The 20,707-nt window shown below is 43.7% G+C and overlaps 1 pseudogene across 1 annotated transcript; it reads left to right on the top strand.

Annotated features, from left to right (window-relative positions):
• Positions 1-16,577: 16,577 nt before the first annotated feature.
• LOC146680999 (leucine-rich repeat-containing protein 3 pseudogene) lies at positions 16,578-20,345 on the top strand (annotated as a pseudogene). Its single transcript, XR_014917942.1, has 2 exons — positions 16,578-16,652; positions 17,663-20,345. The product of XR_014917942.1 is annotated as a leucine-rich repeat-containing protein 3 pseudogene (transcript).
• Positions 20,346-20,707: the final 362 nt, after the last annotated feature.

Raw genomic sequence — 20,707 nt, 5'->3', positions numbered from 1 at the left:
GAATGTTTGTCAAATTACAAGAAATTTTGTTTTTTGGAAAACTTGGTTTTTTTGGGGTTTTTTTTTTAGAACTGTTAGCTAATACCTGTTAAGAGGATATTCTTTCTAAAATTGTCCACAACACTGTAATGGTGAAAAAATATCCTCAAGGGTATTGTGGCTCTTATAAAACAGTTATCAGTGCATGCTGAAATGTTTGCTTAAAACGTGAATAATCAATGACTAGACAGCCGGAGTGTGCATTTTACAAATTTAATCTTGTTGTGTTTTATGAATTTGATTAATAAGCAGGAATATTGACTTGTAAGTGATGGCAGTGTGACTTCAATAACATCAATTTTCATGTGTTACTCAGTGTTTGAAAACTGTATTTACATTTGTGTATATGCCTGAGTATACTGCGACTTTGAAACAAACTGCAACTAATGCAATAATAGGGTGCAATGTGCAATTATTTATTCAGTTTATTATTAGTATAGATACAGAAGAGCGGTGTAGCTTGTTTAAAAAAATGTTTTTTTGAGTTTTATCCACTTTTCGTTTGGTGGCAACAGCGGGGAAAAAAGAATGGCTAGACATGTTTTTTGGGGGGTTTGTTCGTTTTTCAGCTTTTCTTTGTGTGTATTGCAGTTTGGGGGGGAACAAAATGATAGAACTTTGTAACTATTTTCAATTGATTTATTTGCTATGTGCAGATCTATATTAGTTGTGAGTAATTACATAGGTTTTAATTTTACAGTGTTGGTAAGTATACAAACAAATAAAGTTTCATTTTTTTCTTTCTGTGACTTGCCTTTTGACGTCTTTCTCAATTATTTTTTTCTACAACAGCTGATAAAAATCCCATAGAGACATTTTGAAAGTTCTTGAATGAAGCTAATTATTGTGCCACAATGAAATTACGATAATTAGATGATGAGATCTTAATGGGAAGCTCATCTGTCCTTTTTTGAAGGTTAGGTTTTGCATAAATCAGATTAAAGAAAGTCACCTAATTATTACCAAAGCTGCAGCATGCTTATTGTTTAGAGAAATGGTTCTAAAGTAAGGTTAGAGGGACCCTGTGAGGTCTTCTTACAGTTCTGCAGCCAAATGAGGGATAACTGTAATTTCTTAATAACCATTGACTATAATTTGATTTTAATTCATCCTAATTAAAGAATGAATTAAAATATTATCTTAATCACAGTCTCCTTTTGTTCCACCTACAAAGACGGTAAGATAAAATCATAACTCAACGGGATGAGAGATCTCTTGGGATAAATTACGATCAACGAGGGGTGTATTAAAAACCTGTGTGGATGTATGAAGTTTAATGTATGCTTGGCTGGACCGCAATGAGCTCTCTCCAAAACAACAACAACAAACAAAACAAACGAACCTGTGTTTAAAGTTTAATGCCAGTAAAGCTTCTACAGTGAGTTCAGGTTTTCACTCTTTGCCCATTGAAAGCTTACTTGCAGTAACCATTGAAGCTCTTTCCTAAACTAAGTTTTTATCATATTTCAGTCCTGCTAATAGAACAAAATGACTGGATGTGCATTACAAGTTGGGACAGTGGTTTCAGCCTATGTAGCTACCCTTGGAAAAATCAGTAAACTGTTCTCATGGTTGCTGAAATATGACTTTATTGACATAGACCTAGGTGTCAAAACCATAATTAATTATTAGAGATTATTGAAGGTACAGGGGAGGTCATCAAATGTCTTTAAGAGTTCATGTATAGGCAAAAACAAAGAAGTATGATGAGGTATAAAGTTAATGTGGAAGATCTGGTGCAAGTCCAGTACCTTAGTTACACACTTCATAACATTAACCAGATTCCCATTAAAATTTTATGCAAATTTTAACAATGTTTTCTGGTTATCTGCTCAACAAAATGCTAATATAGACTCACTGGCCACTTAATAGGTGTTCATCTGCTTAAAAAAGGCGAATGTGTAATCAGCCAATCACATAGCAGTAACTCAGTGCATTTAGTCACGTAGACACAGTCAAGATGAACTAACTGCTGATCTTCTGGGATTTTCGCACACTACCATCTCTAGAGTTTACAGAGAATGATCTGAAAAAAGTGAGCAGTGAGCAGCAGTTCTCTGTGTGAAAATACCATGTTGATGTCAGAGGTCAGAGCAGACTGGCCAGACTGCTTCAAGCTGGTAAGGTGGTAAATAAACACTTGTTACAACCCAGGTATGCAGAAGAACATCTCTGAAGACAGGACACATCAAGGCTTTTAAAGCCATCGCTTTTTTCCCTGGGAACTGGATGATTTCTACATCAGTGCTTTCTGTAATTTCACATTTCATGCTGCAGCAGACATATCTCTTTCTGAAATGTTGAAATGAGGCTCATGCATCTCCTATGAAGCCTTTGTTTTCCTCTGCAAAGTGTTTCCCTCCACCCCTAGTAAGAAAACGGGTCCGATACCACTCCTTTGTCAGGAATCTTTGCTGTGTACGCCTTTAAATTTAATCAGCAGACACACAGAGTAATGTCCAGAACACTCCTAAAATACTCTTTAACACCAACAATTACATGTTAGATGGAAATCTTCTCTCATCTGCAGCTTCACTGCTAAAGGGGTACCCAGTGCACTAAAAAGTGATGGATCTGGCTAAACATACATCTGAATTTCTACGTGGCTTCAACTAAAGTCGTGTACTTCACATTTGTTCTCACAGTTTACTGACAGTCAATTCATTTCCTTTTTTTCTAAGGGTATTGGCATACCTGCATCTGATTAGTACAGTACCTCTTTTAATGTACAGCTTCTCCTCTTTCATTAATATATCATATGTATGGACAGCATTTGTTCTAGACAGCAGCAGATTGAGATCCAAAGATTCCTTCCTCACTGCAGTGAAAGACTCCCTTCAATGTAACATCTTGATATGAGCTAGCTGTCTTTGAACCTGCAAATTGCTTTTTCAGAGTGCAAGCTGAACATCCAAACCTGCAGACAGTTCACAGGCAGCTCCCAAACAACTGAGTTTTTCACCCCATTGGAGTAAATCATACAGCGATCTCCACTGAAACTAAATTATGTAGGAAGCTTGTATGCAGGAAGCACATAAAATCAGGATGTCAGTTTTAATTTCTTGTATGACTCTTCTATAAAACGTTGTTCCAAGATTTAAGGCTGAAGAGATCTGAAATGACAGAAAATTGGTCCTATTTTATGTTGCATGGGAGAGTGGGAACACTAAAGGCTTAAAACTAAGCACAGGACAATGCTGGAAAATATAAGTTTAATGCTTTTGATGCCACAGCTTTAGAGAAAAATATAATAGCTCCTGGGCTCTCGGCTGGACTAAGGCCCAATTGAGATTTTTTGGGTGATCGCCAAGAAGCTGCCTGAGAAATTTAGAAGTGGGCAGGCTATAATCACAGGCAGGGATCCAGTGGAGAGCTTTGCAGTGTGTTGCAGATTTTATTGTGCTGCTGACAGTGTGCCTGACTTAGGACCTCCTGACACACGACAATCACACTGTACCATCAGGAAAGTCTTCAGGGAGACCTAAGCACTTCTGAGAGAAAGGATAGTGATTTATATATGTCAGCGCCGAAGCGATGAAACCAAAGTGAAACAAAAAGAAGTGAAGAAGTTGCCTACAAAGCAGTTGGAAGGTGACACTTTTTAAAATATGGTAATTGTTCCTCATCTTTTTTATTTTATTTTCAGTCCTCCTCAACTTAGAAACACAGAGGTTTCCTAGATGTTTTACCTGAAAATGGTATAGAGGACAGTATATCCACCAGGTTTAGCTTTATAACATGGTCGCAAAATACCAGTGCCACACGGCCATGCATTCGTTTTGAATAGCTCCCTTTTTTTGTCTCTTTGCTCTAAACATGCAGAAGTACGCTGCAGGCTGCACTTCCCTTCTATATATTCATTTCATATATTATATAGATGACCAGATTTAATGCACAGGTGAGAGCTGGACCCAGTTATTTGGACTTGATCATGTTTCTCGAGTCTAATCACAGAATCTAATTAAGTGTACAAAATTACATGTAACACCAGCACACTAAATGTCCTTCACAGTTCACAGGTTTCTTCTGAGTGTGCCACATGCAGTGTACAAACAGTTTAACAGCAGATGAACTCAGTGAATGTGTGCATGTGTGAGATTGTTCCTGTTCAAGTCGTGGTTGTGCAGACCAGGAAGATTGCAGGCTGCAATTTTCTCCAGAACCGGTCATCCAGAAAAAACAAGTGAGTTTATCTCATTTATCTCAATAAACCGGAGAGAAAAAGATAAACGAAATTAAATGTCCAGCTATCTTTGAACAGATCTGAGTCTCAGACCACCACAGTCGAGTCATGTTTTAAAAGTTATAACTTTGCGGCTGGATTTCATTTTTTCCACACGTTTCAAACCCTTCAAATTGTTTTGTTTCAAGGTTAAGGGTTGGCCTTTTGATTAAAGTTGGATTTTGATCAGGATATGAGTTCTGCTTTTAGTTTTGATAGTTAACTTTGCAGTTCTAATCAGAAGTTTACATGCACTCATCTTGGGCATGAATGTGATGGTATTTTTGGACTTTTAATGATTTCTTTAAATTGTTCTTTTCCAGCATGGAATGATTGTGCATCATACATCTTTAATGACTTTAAAAAACAAGAATTGGGTTTGCATACATTATCTTTGGTTTTCTCTAATCTACAAAGGGTCAAAAGCATATATTCACCTAGAGCTATTAAAAGGTGGTTCTGAAGGTTCTACATTTACTTTTAACTTGACATGGCCTGTTAATTTCTTGTTAGCAATCTTTATTAGCTAACTGGTAGTTTGTATTTGCAGCATAAAAAGGATTTATTTGACAGCGCTCATTGGATTGACCAATACTCAGAACAACGGGAAGGTGAATATCTAATAAGGAGAATTATTAGAGTTACAGAAGTCGGGAAGGTCTCTTGGAGTCATTCCTAAACTGCTGCAGATTCCAAGATCATCACTTCAAACAATTATACTTAATTACAATTTATTTGGAAGTATCGCCATTTGTGCAAGGTCTAGAGGAAGAGCTGTCACCCTCAGATGAGAGGAAACTGTTTAGGAGATTCAGGAACAACCCAGGAACCACCAAGGCTCAAGTCTCCTTGAAACTTGTGGAACACCAGCATCACTATCCAGAGAGGGTGTCGACCAAGTGGGAAGTCACAAGAACAAGCCAAATGTCTTCTGGAGAAATTTTTATGGTCAGATTGAGGTCTTGAGTCACAATGACAAGAAGTATGAGTAAAGGTGAGACTTTCAAACCTAAGAACACTGTATCAGCTGTTGTGCATGGTGTTGGTAGCATCATGCTCGGGCTGTTTTGCTGCCAGGGATATGGTACACAGGACAAAGCAGATAGACTAATGAAGAAGGAGGACTACCTCCAAATTCTTCAACTTCACCTCAAATCAATCAAACAGCTAGATGGTTGAAACTTGGACACACTTGGGTGTTCTAACAGGACAATGATCCCAAACACATCAAAACTGATTTTGGAACAGACAAAGCGGGCCAACAAAACGTCTGAAATGGACTTCACAAACCCCGGACTTCAACCTGATTGAAAATTATTGAAAAAAAGAGAAGACAAGGATCTATATATATATATATATATATATATATATATATATATATATATATATATATATATATATAGATCCTGTGTGGATTACGGAAAATTAAAAATAAATCCAAATGTTTTAAGAGGCTTGAAAGTGCAATAATGTCAATGAATCACAAAGACAGCCAAATAAGCATGCCTGTATGTCTGTGCTTCCCCCTAAACACAGAGTGGAGCAGTCAGCGGTCACTTTAATGGAAAACTTTTATTGAAAATATCAGCCAAATGACCTCAAACTCAGCACTTTACTTTCTCGTGTCCCCAGCTTTACACTTGCCAAGTTTGAAATGGATCAGATAAAATGTTTTTCAGCAAGAAAAGAACAGATAGATGGACGAATTCAGAGAGATGTCTCATTTCTTTAGTATGATAAATGCAAACCTTGAGATGAGTTTGTTTCTTTTCTCAAAAGTAGCCCCAAACCCTCTGAGAGCTGGACTTTAATCCTGCTTTCATCAGTCTGTCTCTCTGTGCTCTTCTCACTTAATTTACCCTTAATAAAGATTCAATAAAGGTTTGTCCGACTGGCCTCGTCCTAAAGTTCTCTGCCCCAGTGTTGGCTCAGGGTATGAATGTTGGAGCCTGTCCATGCTCTCACTTAGCAATGCTGTAAGCTGCTTATAGACAACCTTCTCTCTAATGCAAACGACTTTTTATCAAAGCAATGAGGACAGCAATGACATACAGATCTCAAAGATGCTCCAAATCTTTTGTGAGCCAGGATCTCGCCTGTCCTGGTCCTCTGTCACAGGGTCACAGAGCTAAAACATGCTGTGACTGAAAGCAACTGGAAGCAGAGTGAGCAAAATCCAATGTACCCTCTGCAGCCTGAAATCATTATCAAATGTACCGAGTGTGGCTTTGGAGAGGTCAATATATACTGTAGGGCAGTGCGGTGCTGCTTTCAGAGAGTGACTTTACAATGTCATCTATAACAAGCCAGGCAAGAGGTGTCAAAAACAGTATCTTTGTTCACAGGAAGTAATGTCATCTTTTGCAATTCAGCACTGATACAGCAAATGTGAAACATGACAGAAGTACTCTGTCTCTAATGCTTATCCGACACTTGCCCGGCTCCATATCATTGTGATCCTGAGGAGGACTGAATTTATTTAAGACAGGATACCATGCAGGAATTTTGCCAGGAGCCTGACAAGATGAGTAAGGATGTTAAACAAATGCCTTGGCAAGTTTCACTAAGCTTAAATGGCGGCGGATGTGAAGTAAATCTATCACCTAAGAGGCAAAGAAAAAAAATAAACAAAAAGCCGCCATTGAGCTGTTACAGCATTTATCAGCGTGCCTAGGACGGGCTGTGGATGCAGCCACAGTAAAAGCAAACTCATGCACACTGAAATGCTTCACTGGTCAATACAATCAATGATTCTGCCTTTCAGCAAAATTGACGGGGCTGAACTCTGCACATGGCTGCCATTTAATCATACAGATGCTTTGCAAAGCGCTGCCTGCATTCAGGCAGTCTTTGCATGTCCACCATACCTTCGAAAAGGTCTTTTGTCACAGCCAGTGTGACAGCATTGAAGTCCTCCATCGGGGCAGGACAATTGTAATCAATGTTTATGAAGAATGACAGAGAGCAGCATGCAGGGCAAGCAATCAGTCACACACAGAGCACGGGGACAATAGGGTGGCAGTAGGTTAACAAAACAAGGCACAGGGACCTCCAGACTTTTTTAAATGGGATGTTCATGAAGAGAATAAAAAGTTTATTGTTCCTTTTCATTAAAATGGATGCTCAGTATACTCTAAGTGGGCTAATAAGTGGGCAACTTCAATGGCAGAGTACAAAACACTCATTAATTTAGTTTGTCGTGCCTTTTGGGGCTGCAAAAGTGCTCATTGCAGTGTTGTTTCTTTTTAATAATCAAACAAATACAGAATGGGGTTAAAATATACATCAGAGAGGGAGAGAAGATGTCCCAAAGAAAAGGTTTAGCTGTCATTCAAAAGTGCAAGCAAGCTTGAAATTTGAATTTGATACATCAGTAGGTGCCGGGAAATAAAGAGATAATGCACGTGGACTGATTTACACAATAGGGGAGTTGCAAAAACTCATTTTTAGGAGCTCAGCCAATCATTTAGTGGAGTGAATGCCACATATGATAAGCAGAACGTTTGTAGATATGCAGTTTGTCAGAAGCTTTCTCTGCATAAAACCCCCCAAAATGAATTCAGAATTTACAACACGGATGCATGCATTCATGTTTTCCAATCTTCCATTCTTCATTTTTGGTGAGCTGGTGATCTGAGTTTCCTGTTCTAAGCTGACAGCACTGGTTCTGCTCCTGCTGAGATTGAGTGATTCATGCAGGTTGTCTTGACAACTTCTAAATGCACGGAGTTGTTTCATTGTGATTGCGAGTGCCTAAATGTCATTCTATATAAACTTATGGCCAGTGTGTGTATTGTTTTTTATTAGCAATACGCTCTAACCATTTAAGCTAACCAGTTAGCTATAAATCAGCAGGTATACCTAATAAAGTGGCCAGTGCCTGTAACTTACAAACTGCAGACATTGAAGCACCACGATCTAACCATCTGAGCTAACCAGCTAGCTTCATGCCCCCAGTGTACCTAATGACATTGTTGGCTGTTCCTGAGCTTGAACCCATGAACCCCCTCAGTGTTGGCTCTGGCATCAGGCTCTAGCCATCAGAGCTAACTGGCTAGCTTCATGGGCCGTGGTGTACCTAATAAAGTGGCCAGTGAGTGTGATTCACTAATTGCAAATATTTAACCAAAGAAAAGAGAAGAGCAAACAAGTCTTTCACTGCAACTTTTTGACCAGCGTGTGGATTGAACCCTGTATTTAATAATCAGAGCTAACCCTTCAGCTAAACACAAATAGCTGTATTTACTAAAGTGATCATTGAGTGTTAACTTACAAACTTACAGCTTTACATCATAAACTACACATGAGCAAATTTCCCTAATAAAGTGGGCAGCTACTACAATAGTTTTCCTTCCTCTGTTCCTTGTTTAGATGAGTAACTACATTTGAGCAATTTTGGGATATATATATATATATATTGTGGCGAGCTCAGACAAGGAGGAGACGGAGGTATCGTTTGGTCTTGCTTCCCATGAGCTAGCCAGGGAGCACAGCTGTTTATTAACATTTGCAGAAGAACACTGCCGCTAGCTAACTGCTCAGCGCGGCAACAACAACACACAGGGTGTCCTCTGACACCGGAAGGACACACCGTCGCAGTGAGAGGGCGTCACCCGTCACAATGGCAACATAGACAAAACATAACTGTACAAACAGAACCCCGAACAGCCCTGACCCGCTACATAGCCCCCACCTAAGGGGTCAGTCGTCCCCGACGACCCCATTACCCCACACAAAATCCTGCAAATTGCGGTTGAAGCGCTCAACCAAGCCATTGCTTTGTGGGTGGAGCGGTGTGGTTCTCGTCTTCTCCACCCCCAGTCGCCGGCAGATCTCCCCGAAGACCTTCGATTCGAAGTTACGCCCCTGGTCACTGTGGAGCTCAGACGGGACCCCAAAACGGGTGAAAATCTCCTCCACCAGCTTCTCGGCCGTCGTCATTGCGACAGTCCATAGCCACCAACACATACCGGTTCCCTGACTCTTTGACGGGGAAAGGCCCTAGGACGTCCACTCCCACTCTTTCCATTGGGGCCCCCACCAGGTACTGCTGAAGGGGGGCAGTGGAGCGTTGAGTTGGGCTCTTCTGTGCCGTGCAGGCGTCACAGCAGTGCACATGAAGTTCCACATCCCGTCGACAGCCAGGCCAGTAGAACCGTCCCCTGAGGCGGCGGAGAGTTTTGGCGTTCCCATAGTGTCCTGCCCCCACCGAACCGTGGACCAGCTCAAGCATCTGCGACCGCAGCGACCAAGGCACCAACAGCTGCAGGAGATCTCTGCACTGACCGGGGGCCCGCCATCTCCGGTACAGGAGGCCGTCGTGGGTCTCCAGATTGTTGTGCTGGGAGTAGTAGGCCTTCACCTCGGGCTCCTGTCCCGACACCCCCGTCCAGGCGGGGCGTTGCGCCGCCTCTAGCCAGGCCCCCACCTAAACCAACGTCGCGTCGGCCTCCTGCTCACGCTTCAGCTGCTGCGTTGTCAATGGGAGCCACCCCCCTCCGCCGGTTGTGGCCTGAGCAGTAGCCACCCCCAGCACCTCCTGGGCCCGCTCCTCCTGTCGCAGGCAGTAGCGGCACTCGGCGGCTATGCAGGGCTATCTGGAGAGGGCATCAGCGTTGCCATGCTGTCGACCTGCCCGATGCTGGATCTCGAAGTCATAGCCCTGAAGGACCTCCAGCCAGCGGGCCACCTGCCCTTCTGGGTGTTTGAAGTTCAGGAGCCAAGTCAGAGATGCATGGTCAGTGCGCAGGAGGAACCGGCAGCCGTGCAGATATGGCTGGAAGTGCCGCACCGCTAGCACTATGGCGAGCAGCTCCCGCCGGGTCACGCAGTAGTTCCTCTCGGCTCGCCCCAAGGCACGACTGAAGTATGCCACCACCCGTTCTCCAGCCTCGTCCTGCTGGGAAAGGACCGCCCCGACTCCTACATTGCTAGCATCAGTGTCCACAATGAAAGGTTGCCGGGCGTCGGGGTAGGCCAGGACTGGGGCTCTGGTGAGGGCCTCCTTCAGCTGTGCAAAAGCCGCAGCACAGGCCTCCCCCCAGCCAAACAGCTGTCCCTTATCAGTCAGGCGGTGGAGGGGGCTGGCCATCGTCGCCAACCCCTTGATGAACCGACGATAGTAGGAGGCTAGGCCCAGGAAGCTCCGCAGTTCTTGGACATTTGAGGGAGTCGGCCAGTCCCGGACCGCAGCCACTTTTGCGGGGTCAGTGGCGACACCTCGAGCGCTGATCACATGGCCCAAGAACGTGGTCTCTCTCGCCAACAGCCGGCATGTCGCGGGGTTGAGCCGCAGCCCAGCTCGTCGGATGGCACTCAAGACCTCACTCAGGTGAGACAGTGCCCTGTCGAAGTCGCCACCGTGCACCAACAGGTCATCCAGGTACACAACGCAGCGGCTACGAGGGATATCCACGAGCACCCTCTCCATCAGCCTCTCAAACGTCGCTGGCGCATTGCAGAGCCAAAATGGCATGACCCTGAACTGCCACAGCCCCTGTCCAATGGTGAATGCAGTCTTAGGCCTTGCATCGGGGGCTAGCTCCACCTACCAGTAACCGCTGCGTAGGTCGAGGGAGCTGAACCAATTGGAGCCGGTAACGTAATCTAGGGCCTCGTCGATCCGCGGCAGCGGGTACGAGTCCTTCTTGGTGACTGCATTGAGACGGCGAAAGTCCACGCAGAACCTCGGGCTGCCATCCTTCTTCCCCACCAGAACCACGGGTGACACCCATGGGCTATTGGACGGCTCGATCACCCCAGCCGCAGCCATCACACGGATCTACTCTTCCGCTACCTGCCGTTTTGAGAGGGGCAGCCGGTGTGGGCGCAGACGGATGGGCTGAGCAGAGCCGGTGTCGATGGTGTGCTGGACCAGACTCGTCTGCCTACAGTCTTTGTCACTGGCGGCAAAGATGTCCACATTCTCGTCCAGGAGGCACCTCAACCGCTGGCGCTGGTCAACGTTGAGGCCTACGCTGCTGCACTGCCAAAGGTCATCAACAGCCTCGATAGTCTCGGTCGAGGGAGGTTGAGGCTGAGGCAAGTGGAGATGACCCGGAGCCACCTGCATCCGAAATCTGCTGAGCGGCAGCTGCCTGACGCCTGTCTCGTCTGGTCCCCGCTCCCTGCTTTTGGCCCTGCTGGAGGGCAAAAGTCTCTGCGCCAAGAGTGATAGCCAGCTTCGCGGTGTCGACGCAGGCCCCCCAGTGGCTCAGCAGATCCAGGCCAATGATGCACTGGTCTTGAATGTCGGCGAGCCAGAAGTCGTGCACCAGCTCTAGATCCTTCACTAGGATCCGCAACGGTTTCTTCCCCCGCATAACGGTTTTCTCCCCCGTCACTGTCATCAGCTGGGTGTCTGTGGGCAACCAACGCTTCACCAGTGGCCCGGATGTTTCAGGGAGCACGCCAGGTCGTATCAGGGAAATGGTAGACCCCATGTCCACCAGGGCCTGGCATGGCAGGTCCTCAACACAGCAGCTCAGGTAGAGTCCCTTGAGGTGCCCAACTCGGCCCACCACTGTGCATCGTCCTTGGAGGGGGGCAGGAAGCTGGAGCGGTGGTCTCCTCGCTACACTGCTCCCTCCTCATTTCCCTGAGGCTGCGTAGTTCCGGTCTTCGGGGCTGGTGCTGGGCAGTCACGCGCCACGTGGCCAGGCTCATCGCACCGGTAGCAGCGGTCGACGAGGATGCCTCCGGGGCACCGAGGGTTGCAGCTGGGACATCTCGGCGACCTCCCCCTCCCCGTCGCAGTCTGCGGCTCTGATTTGGGGGTAATTTGGGGGGGGGGCACCTCCTGGTTAGGTCGCGAGGTGAGCACCGGCTCGGCCCTTTCAACCTCAAGGAGCGCCTCACGGAGGGTCTGAGGCATGGCCAGGCGGACATGTTGGCGTAGTCGCTCTGGGAAAAGTCCTCGCAGAAAAGCATACAGGCTTAGCTCCTCACGGGCTGCTGCTGGAAACTCCGGGTAGCCATGACGAGCATACAGCAACACGTCTGCTGCAAAGGTGCCCAGGCTCTCGCCTGGTCGACGGCTCCGGTTGGTTAGCTGCTCTCTGCTCTGATCAGTGGAGTGCCGCTGCCCGAATCGCCTCTCGAGTGCCGCGGTGAGGGCCTGGAGCTCATGCTGCTCTGCCGGGGCTAGGTCAAGGAGTATCTGCAGTGCATCTCCCTCTAATGCTAGCGCTAGGTGTGTAGCAGTCTCCTCTTCGCTCCAGCCACTATGTCTGGCGGCTAGTCGCACTTGTGAGAGGTAGGGCTCTAACGGGGTTAGCCCGTTGTATTTCGGTACCTTAACTGGCGTGGTAGGCATAACTGCTCGCGGTTGGGGGCTCGGCATGTGGCCCATGAAGCATTGCCCTAGCAATATATATATATATATATATATATATATATTAGGGGTGCAACGATATTCGTATCGATATTGAACCGTTCGATACAGTGCTTTCGGTTCGGTACGCATATGTATCGAACAATACAACATTTGTAATTTATTTTATCAACTTTCCTTCTGACGATGCTGTCTGTGTTGAGCGCTCAGTGAATCTGCGTTCGACTGCTCCGCCTAGGCTGCACTGTCGAGCGCAGATCCACTGAGCGCTCAACACAGACAGCATAGTCAGAAGGAAGAGCGCAGGGCAAGCTAGCAAGACAGAAGTTAAGCTCTCCTTGTAACATGGACCTCCCCCACCCTCATTCAGATCTGGCGTTTGGAATTATTTTGGTTTTCATGTGACATGAAGGTAAGCGAGTCATGGACTAAAGTAAAACAGTATGTTGGATGTGCCGTGCAATGCTCAATTACATGGGTGGGAACTAGTGTGTTAGCGCAGTTAGCTCGTTAACGTGTTGGCCGTCTAGTCCCATGCACGGGGCGATCGGCGGTAGCTCGTTAACAGAGATTTGCCGTGTTGTGGCGTTAAGGTCATTTCAACGAGATTAACCTGAAAGCACTAGTGGGAACACAACAAATATGACTGCACATTTACGCCGACATCATCCTAGTGCAAAGACAAAAACAACAAGCATGCTACTAACTTTAGCCGAGTCATTTAGACAGCTGTTAGCACATGATTCTCCTTATGCTGCTGAGAATATAGCCCAGAAGAAGCGGATAGTATAGCTTTTATTTTGGAAAGAGACATTTCTCTGTAATAAACTCTCTTTTCCAAAGATGAGTGATTCCTCAATCAGATACAGGGCTTGCAATATCGCTAGCCCGACGTCCTGGGGCTAGCGATTTTTTTCAGTCGGGCTACCAAAATCTACCTCTTCCCTGCCCGTCGGGCTATTGTAGGAAAAATATATGTCAATGCTTTTGCATTCTTTCAGAAATGTAGCTGGGTAATTATGTCATTGGCATCGGTGAGCCACTGTCAATATGTGACATATTGAAATCGCGTTTGAATTTGCGCTTGTTTTTTTGCTTTCACTTTGCAATCATGCGAACTGTGTATAGAGAGCGACAGCACTGATCTGCGAGTGATGATAATTTGTGCACCAGTTCCTCTGACATTGTCTTATTAATCATTAGCTTACTATGCAAACATGACAAGTGAAATCTCCCGCAGCAAGCTTAAACATGTGAGAGGTTGATCGCGCAGAGAATCGCTGAGCTTATGTGAGTGCGTGTGTAAAAGCATTTCAGTTTTGCTGAGCCAAATAAGACAGGTCAGGGTGAAGAAGTGACAGCCAAAGAAAAGCTTACCACAAAACGGAGAAGTTATGACAAATCAGACTATAAGGCAAAAAGAAAGTGCAGCTTTATGGTTTCATGGACAAAATAATTTCTGTGGCTGCAATATGATGAGCTAAATAACCAGGGCTGCACATAAGTGGTCCGCAGGTGCGCATTCGCTGTCAAAATAAAAAACACGCACAAGGGTTAGGGTTAAATTTAAAAACTGTACTTTTGAGTTAAAATATATATTTATAATTTTTAATAAATGACAAATTAAAAAGGCATGAACATTTTTTTTGTATCGAAAAAATATCGAACCGTAACACCAAAGTATCGAACCGAACCGAACCGTGAATTTTGTGTATCGTTGCACCCCTAATATATATATATATATATATATATATATATATATATATATATATATATATATATATATATATATATATATATATATATATATACAGTTGTGGTCAAAAGTTTACATACACTTGTAAAGAATATAATATAATGGCTCTACCGAGCGTCCCGTTATTTCTAAAAGTCAGATTTTTCTCTGATAGAGTGATTGGAACAAATACTTCTTTGTCACAAAAAACATTCATGAAGTTTGGTTCTTTAATGACTTTATTATGGGTTAACAGAAAAAGGTGATCACATTTTCTGGGTCAAAAATAATCATACAGCAACATGAATTAGCAATTTTGGTGACTTAGAAAGTTGTCAGTGAACTGAGCTTCATAGCATGGCCTCTTAACTGCTTGTGAGCGATTATGAGTGACGACAGCTGGTGACTTCTCTTAGGCCAGTTAAATAGGGCTCATTGGATACAAACGCCCACAAACGCTACAATGGGAAAGTCAAAGGATGGATCTGAAAAAGCGAATTATTGACTTGAACAAGTCAGGAAAGTCACTTGGAGCCATTTCAAAGCAGCTGCATGTCCCAAGAGCAACAGTGCAAACATTTGTTTGTAAGTATAAAGTGCATGGCACTGTTTCGTCACTGCCAAGATCAGGAAGAAAATGCAAGCTATCACCTGCTGCTGAGAGAAAATTGGTCAGGAGGGTGAAGAGTCAACCAAGAATCACCAAAAAGCAGATCTGCCAAGAATTTGAAGCTGCTGGAACACAGGTGTCATTGTCCACAGTTAAACGTGTTTTGCATCTCCATGGACTGAGAGGCTGCCGTGCAAGAAGGAAGCCCTTGCTCCAAAAGCGGCACCTTAAGGCTCGACTGAAGTTTGCTGCTGATCACATGGACAAAGATAAGACCTTCTGGAGGAAAATTCTGTGGTCAGACGAAACAAAAATCGAGCTTTTTGGCCACAATGCCCAGCAATATGTTTGGAGGAGAAAAGGTGAGGCCTTTAACCCCAAGAACACCATGCCTACAATCAAGCATGGTGGTGGGAGTATTATGCTGTGGGGCTGTTTTGCTGCCAATGGAACTGGTGCTTTACAGAGAGTAAATGGGATAATGAAGAAGGAGGATTACCTTCACATTCTTCAACATAACCTAAAGTCATCAGCACACAGGTTGGGTCTTGGGCGCAGTTGGGTGTTCCAACAGGACAATGACCCCAAACACACATCAAAAGTGGTAAAGGAATGGCTAAATCAGGCTAGAATAAAGGTTTTAGAATGGCCTTCCCAAAGTCCTGACTTAAACCCCATTGAAAACATGTGGACAATGCTGAAGAAACAAGTCCATGTCAGAAAGCCATCAAATTTAACTGAACTGCAACAATTCTGTCAAGAGGAGTGGTCAAAGATTCAACCAGAAGCTTGCCAGAAGCTTGTGGATGGCTACCAAACGCGCCTAATTGAAGTGAAAATGGCTAAGGGACATGTAACCAAATATTAGCACTGCTGTATGTATATTTCTGACCCAGCAGATGTGATCACTTTTTTCTGTTAACCCATAATAAAGTCATTAAAGAACCAAACTTCATGAATGTTTTTTGTGACAAAGAAGTATTTGTTCCAATCACTCTATTAGAGAAAAATCAGAGTTTTAGAAATAACGGGACACTCGGTAGAGCCATTATATTATATGCTTTACAAGTGTATGTAAACTTTTGACCACAACTGTATATATTCTGAATTAATTTATTTTCTAATCCCTTTGAGTTGGAAGAAAACAAGAAAACACATTTTTCTATCACTGTGGGCGGGACCCCTCAAAATTTCTACATAAAGATTAGACAGATTTTTTTCTTCCATATTTAAAAAATGCTAGAATCTATCATGAAATGATTATCAACTTTAGTGTGTCAGCCTACAAAGCGGTAATATACAGTGCTACTGTACACTACACAAAAAACTTTCTGTGTTGTGTACGTTTTCCCGGAGTCTTCCAAGTGCTGTATTTCCCGGAAGCAAACAAAGGAAGAACCGGGGCTCCAGCGGTGCTACCTCACCTCTCCATCTCTGCACACACACACACACACACACACACACACACACACACACACACAGACAGAGAGAGAGAGCAAGAGAGAGAGAGAGAGAGACTCACCGCTGCTGCTGCTGCTGCAAATACACAGACAGGAGATCCTGACTAAACAGCTGGACTCTTTAAGCAGCTGCTTTTTCTCAGCTAGATTCTGAGCGGAGACGTCTGTTTGTTTGCAGAGGATGAGGCGGTGATTTACTCCTGGATGTTTCTCCGGTCCGTTTAAAATCCAGCAGGACAGAGTGAAGCTGTCAGGTAAGTTACCAACTCCAAATTTAGTTTAAAATAGTTAAGCCAAATGAGACCAAAATAGAAAAAAAAAATTTCTGCCTGTATTGATCAGTATAAGATTACTTTATCATGAATAGGAATAATAATGTATGCAAAAGTGTTTCTATGGTATTCCTAAGGGGAGCTGGGCATTTATTGTTGTAATTGTTAATTAATATATCAGTTAATCAGATACTTTTTACATTAACATTAACATTAACAAATTAATTAAGTTTGCCATTTAGAATCTACTTTATCGTGTAAAATATCAAATAAAGAACAAAAATAGAAGGTAGATGCTTTAAAGGAAATTTAAACTCAATTAGCTGAAATTTATGAGAGTTTATCTCCGAATTATGCCCCCATTTAATAACATCTACACCTGTAATATCCTTTTTTATTTCCTGCATCCTTATCTCTGCTACACCCACGTTAATATCCCTGTAATTTCCAAAAGGGTACCGCAGTTTCTGAAACATTAGCTTATCGTATGAACATCATTCAGAAGCCATTACACAGCAGCTTGTTTGAGACTCACAGTCTTGATCAAAAAGCTGCTTATCACTCAGTCTGCACCTTGTCATCGGCCTGAATACAGTGCATCCTGTAGAGGGTTTTAATTTGCATCCCGACCTTCGATGCTCTCACATACATCACTGCTAACCTTATAGACTACAGGCAACTTCTTATTTAATCACAAATCACTGTTTTTCAAAGTTCATCTGATGCATATTGATGAGCCCACACCTTGTTTAATGACTTGTCGTTTTCTCGCGGGGACAGATTTTGAGTTGAGGGACCCATGCTATAGAAAACCTTGTATTATTATGATAATCTTGAACTTTACCAACTTCCCCCTCCAAGGAGGAAGGAGTCGGAGAAGAGGGGGAGGATTTTATTTATTTATTTACTTTTCCTGGAAAGAGGCTGTGAGATGAAGGGGCCGCGATATCTTTTTCACCCTTTGTTTCACTGTCATCTTTTTTTTCTCACAGGTTTCTTGCAGCCGGGCGGAGAAGAGGTGTCCCTCCCACCATGGACTACATTTCCCACCGTGTACTGTCTCTGGGTTACATCATCCATACCTCACTGTGAAATTTCATTTAGCAAGTATGCAAACTTTCAAACGTTTGCCTTCTTTTGAGATGGATCAGTTAACTGTCAGAATAAACGATGTTCAAGCGAATGTTGAGAATGAAACTGTAGCCACATCCTTTGCTTGAATGTATTTCATGCCTCTAAAGCAACACACCCTCATACCAGCAGCACTGATTTCAGTCCTAACGCTGGCTAATGGGGGCCTCTCAAAGGTGCAGGTCATCCATAAACCCTTCTTCTTTTAGTTCTCTTTTCTTTGTGGGAACACTTCTCTTCTCTTTGATGATGACCGCCTATGCCTGCCCTAAGCTCTGCCACTGCACAGAGAGGAACGGCATGGTGGTGCAGTGCACTTCGCGCAACCTGGAAAGCATCCCGCCGAACTTACCCAAGGACACTGTGGTTCTCCTGCTCTCGTCGAACCAGATCCGACACGTCCCAAAAGGAGCCTTCGCTGACCTTCACCGCCTCAGGGAGCTGGATCTATCTCACAACGTCTTGGAGAGCGTGGAGGTCGATGCCTTTCAGGGGGTTTCCGAAGCCCTGCGGACCTTGGATCTTTCAAACAACCATCTGAGCGGCCTCCCCAGGGACACCTTCACCAAGCTGCGCGCCCGAATCCGCCTCTCCCAGAACCCCTGGCACTGCGAGTGCTCACTGCAGGAGACACTGAGGGAGCTGAGGCTCGACCCTGAGACGGTGAACGAGGTCAGCTGTTTCACGTCAGAGCAGGAGGAGTACGTGGGACAGCCGGTGATCCAGGTCCTGGACTCGGGGATCAACTTTTGCAACTTCCACCACAAGACGACTGACGTAGCCATGTTTGTGGCCATGTTCTGCTGGTTCTCCATGGTGACAGCTTACATCATTTACTACATCAAACACAATCAGGAGGACGCCAGAAGGCACATGGAGTACCTCAAATCACTGCCCAGCACTTCTCACATGAGCAAGGACTACGACACAGTGAGCAGCGTGTTTTAGGATGAATATGGATCAAAGTGCAGCGATGAATACAAATGACAGAGAGGCGATGAATATGTTTACAGCGAGCAATACTGAGAAGTGACAGGCGTGAAGGCACAAAGATTTAAGGAGGAGGTTTTAAAATGTTGCTGTCATCATCAAGTGCAGGCTTTAAACAAAAAGAAAGACACAGCTCAGACTCAGATATTTTACTTCTTTAATAACAAAAGATGTCAGATCCTTATTTCTCACTCCAGTGTATTTAACACACCTCAAAAGTTTGCATATCACACCAAGTTATAGAAGTTCAGCTACCAGCTGAGGAGAACCTGAGAGCCACTTGAGTGTGAAACAGAAATGAGCTCCTCGACAAATAATTCCCATGGCTTCACAGAAAAATATCCAAGTTTGATTTTGTTTAATGCATTTAAAAAAAAAGAAGAAGCAGGGGGACCTTTAGGGGCAACAGCAGAGAAATTAGCTGTAGTAGCTGTTAATCTCTGTTAAAACTGATATATGTTTCCCTCCTAATGTTAAGATGACGTATGCTTAATGATGCAATGCATAAAGGATATAGGTGTTGTAGAGAGGATTTGATGGCTGTAGGAACCCCTGTGACACCCCTGCACTGTCAATTTAAGGTGGCTTGGCAGCCCAGAATTACATTTCACACTTGAGCCCTCGTTTTGCTTCAAATGTTGATGAGTTTGTAACTTTTGGAAGAAGAAATATGATAAATTCCTGCCACAAAAACAAAGTTCAGTTTGAGAACTGAACTGATCGTCTCTTTCTCTATTTTTGCTTAACTAAACTGCACACACGAAATGTTTCATCAAATTTCAGATTCTGGAAAGTCTAGTCGGCCACAACTAATTTGGCTCAAGGATTCTTCCGGCTAAAAGGGAGATTTTCCTCCCCGCTATCGCCAAGTGCTTGCTCACATGGGTCACTGGATTGTTGTGGCTTTCTCTGTATTATTATAGGTTCTTAACCTTACAATATAAAGCGCCTTGAGGCGAGCGTTGTCATAATTTGGTGCTATATAATAGGGACATTGGCTTTGTATGACATCTTTCAGAGTAACAAGTAGAAAAAACAGTCCAAAATTGAGTATTTAGAGCAGTCTGAAGTCTGAGCATTTTGTACATAAGGATTCCTTAATTGTGTTCTGAGTGATTTACTTGAAATTTTAACCATGTTTATTATGAGCATTTACAAGTGTAACAGTGTATATTGCTGGATATAAGTGAAAGAATAACAGGTCCCCTTTAAACAAACTCGATATCGACATGATTTAATCTGTTGTCAACATGTAGGCTCATTGAATCTGCACTTCCCCTGCACGGTGGGTGCATGATTGTTGTTTTTTAATTTCCTCAGTCTCTTCCTGCTGCGCCTGACATCTGAAAGCAGCTTAACCAAAGTGGACCCCACCCACAGGTTTTTACACTTCCAACTACTTGACTGTGGAATTCACACCAATTAGGAGCGGCTTGACTTGTAGCACTCGCAGAAAAAGAAGTGGTGACAAATAAGGCAATAACCTGAAAACATGTGTTTTTGTTTGTTTTCATCTATTAATTTGGATTGCATCACACAAATTTCATGCCTGTTGACACACACACTGGTTTTTACTGGAATAATTATTTTATTTAGACTTAACATAAAACCATATTTTTCAATATATGACCTTTTTTGTGTACAAGTTGATGCTCATTAAAAATAGTTGGACAGAAATCAACCAGAAAATATGGACATAGCTGTGATCTCACCCGTTATGTGTGTATTGTTCTATTCATTTATTCATTTATTCATTTATTTTAAGTAACGAGTAATAATCAAAGGGTAGATCGTAACTGAGAGACACTGTGCACTGACAGGGTAGCAATTTGTAGGTAGTCACACCTGAAAGTATTCCCTACTCAGTTTCAAGGGAGTTGTTGAAAGCTCTCCGCCAATCTGCTCAAACAGTCTGC

Source organism: Copadichromis virginalis, linkage group LG23 (assembly GCF_057382275.1).
Source record: "Copadichromis virginalis isolate Kocher_CV1m ecotype Utaka linkage group LG23, C_Virginalis_male_GT1.1, whole genome shotgun sequence".
In the NCBI taxonomy this organism is placed as follows: Eukaryota; Metazoa; Chordata; class Actinopteri; order Cichliformes; family Cichlidae; genus Copadichromis; species Copadichromis virginalis.
Note: the sequence above shows the minus strand (reverse complement) of the source record. Positions and strands in the feature narration are given on the sequence as shown.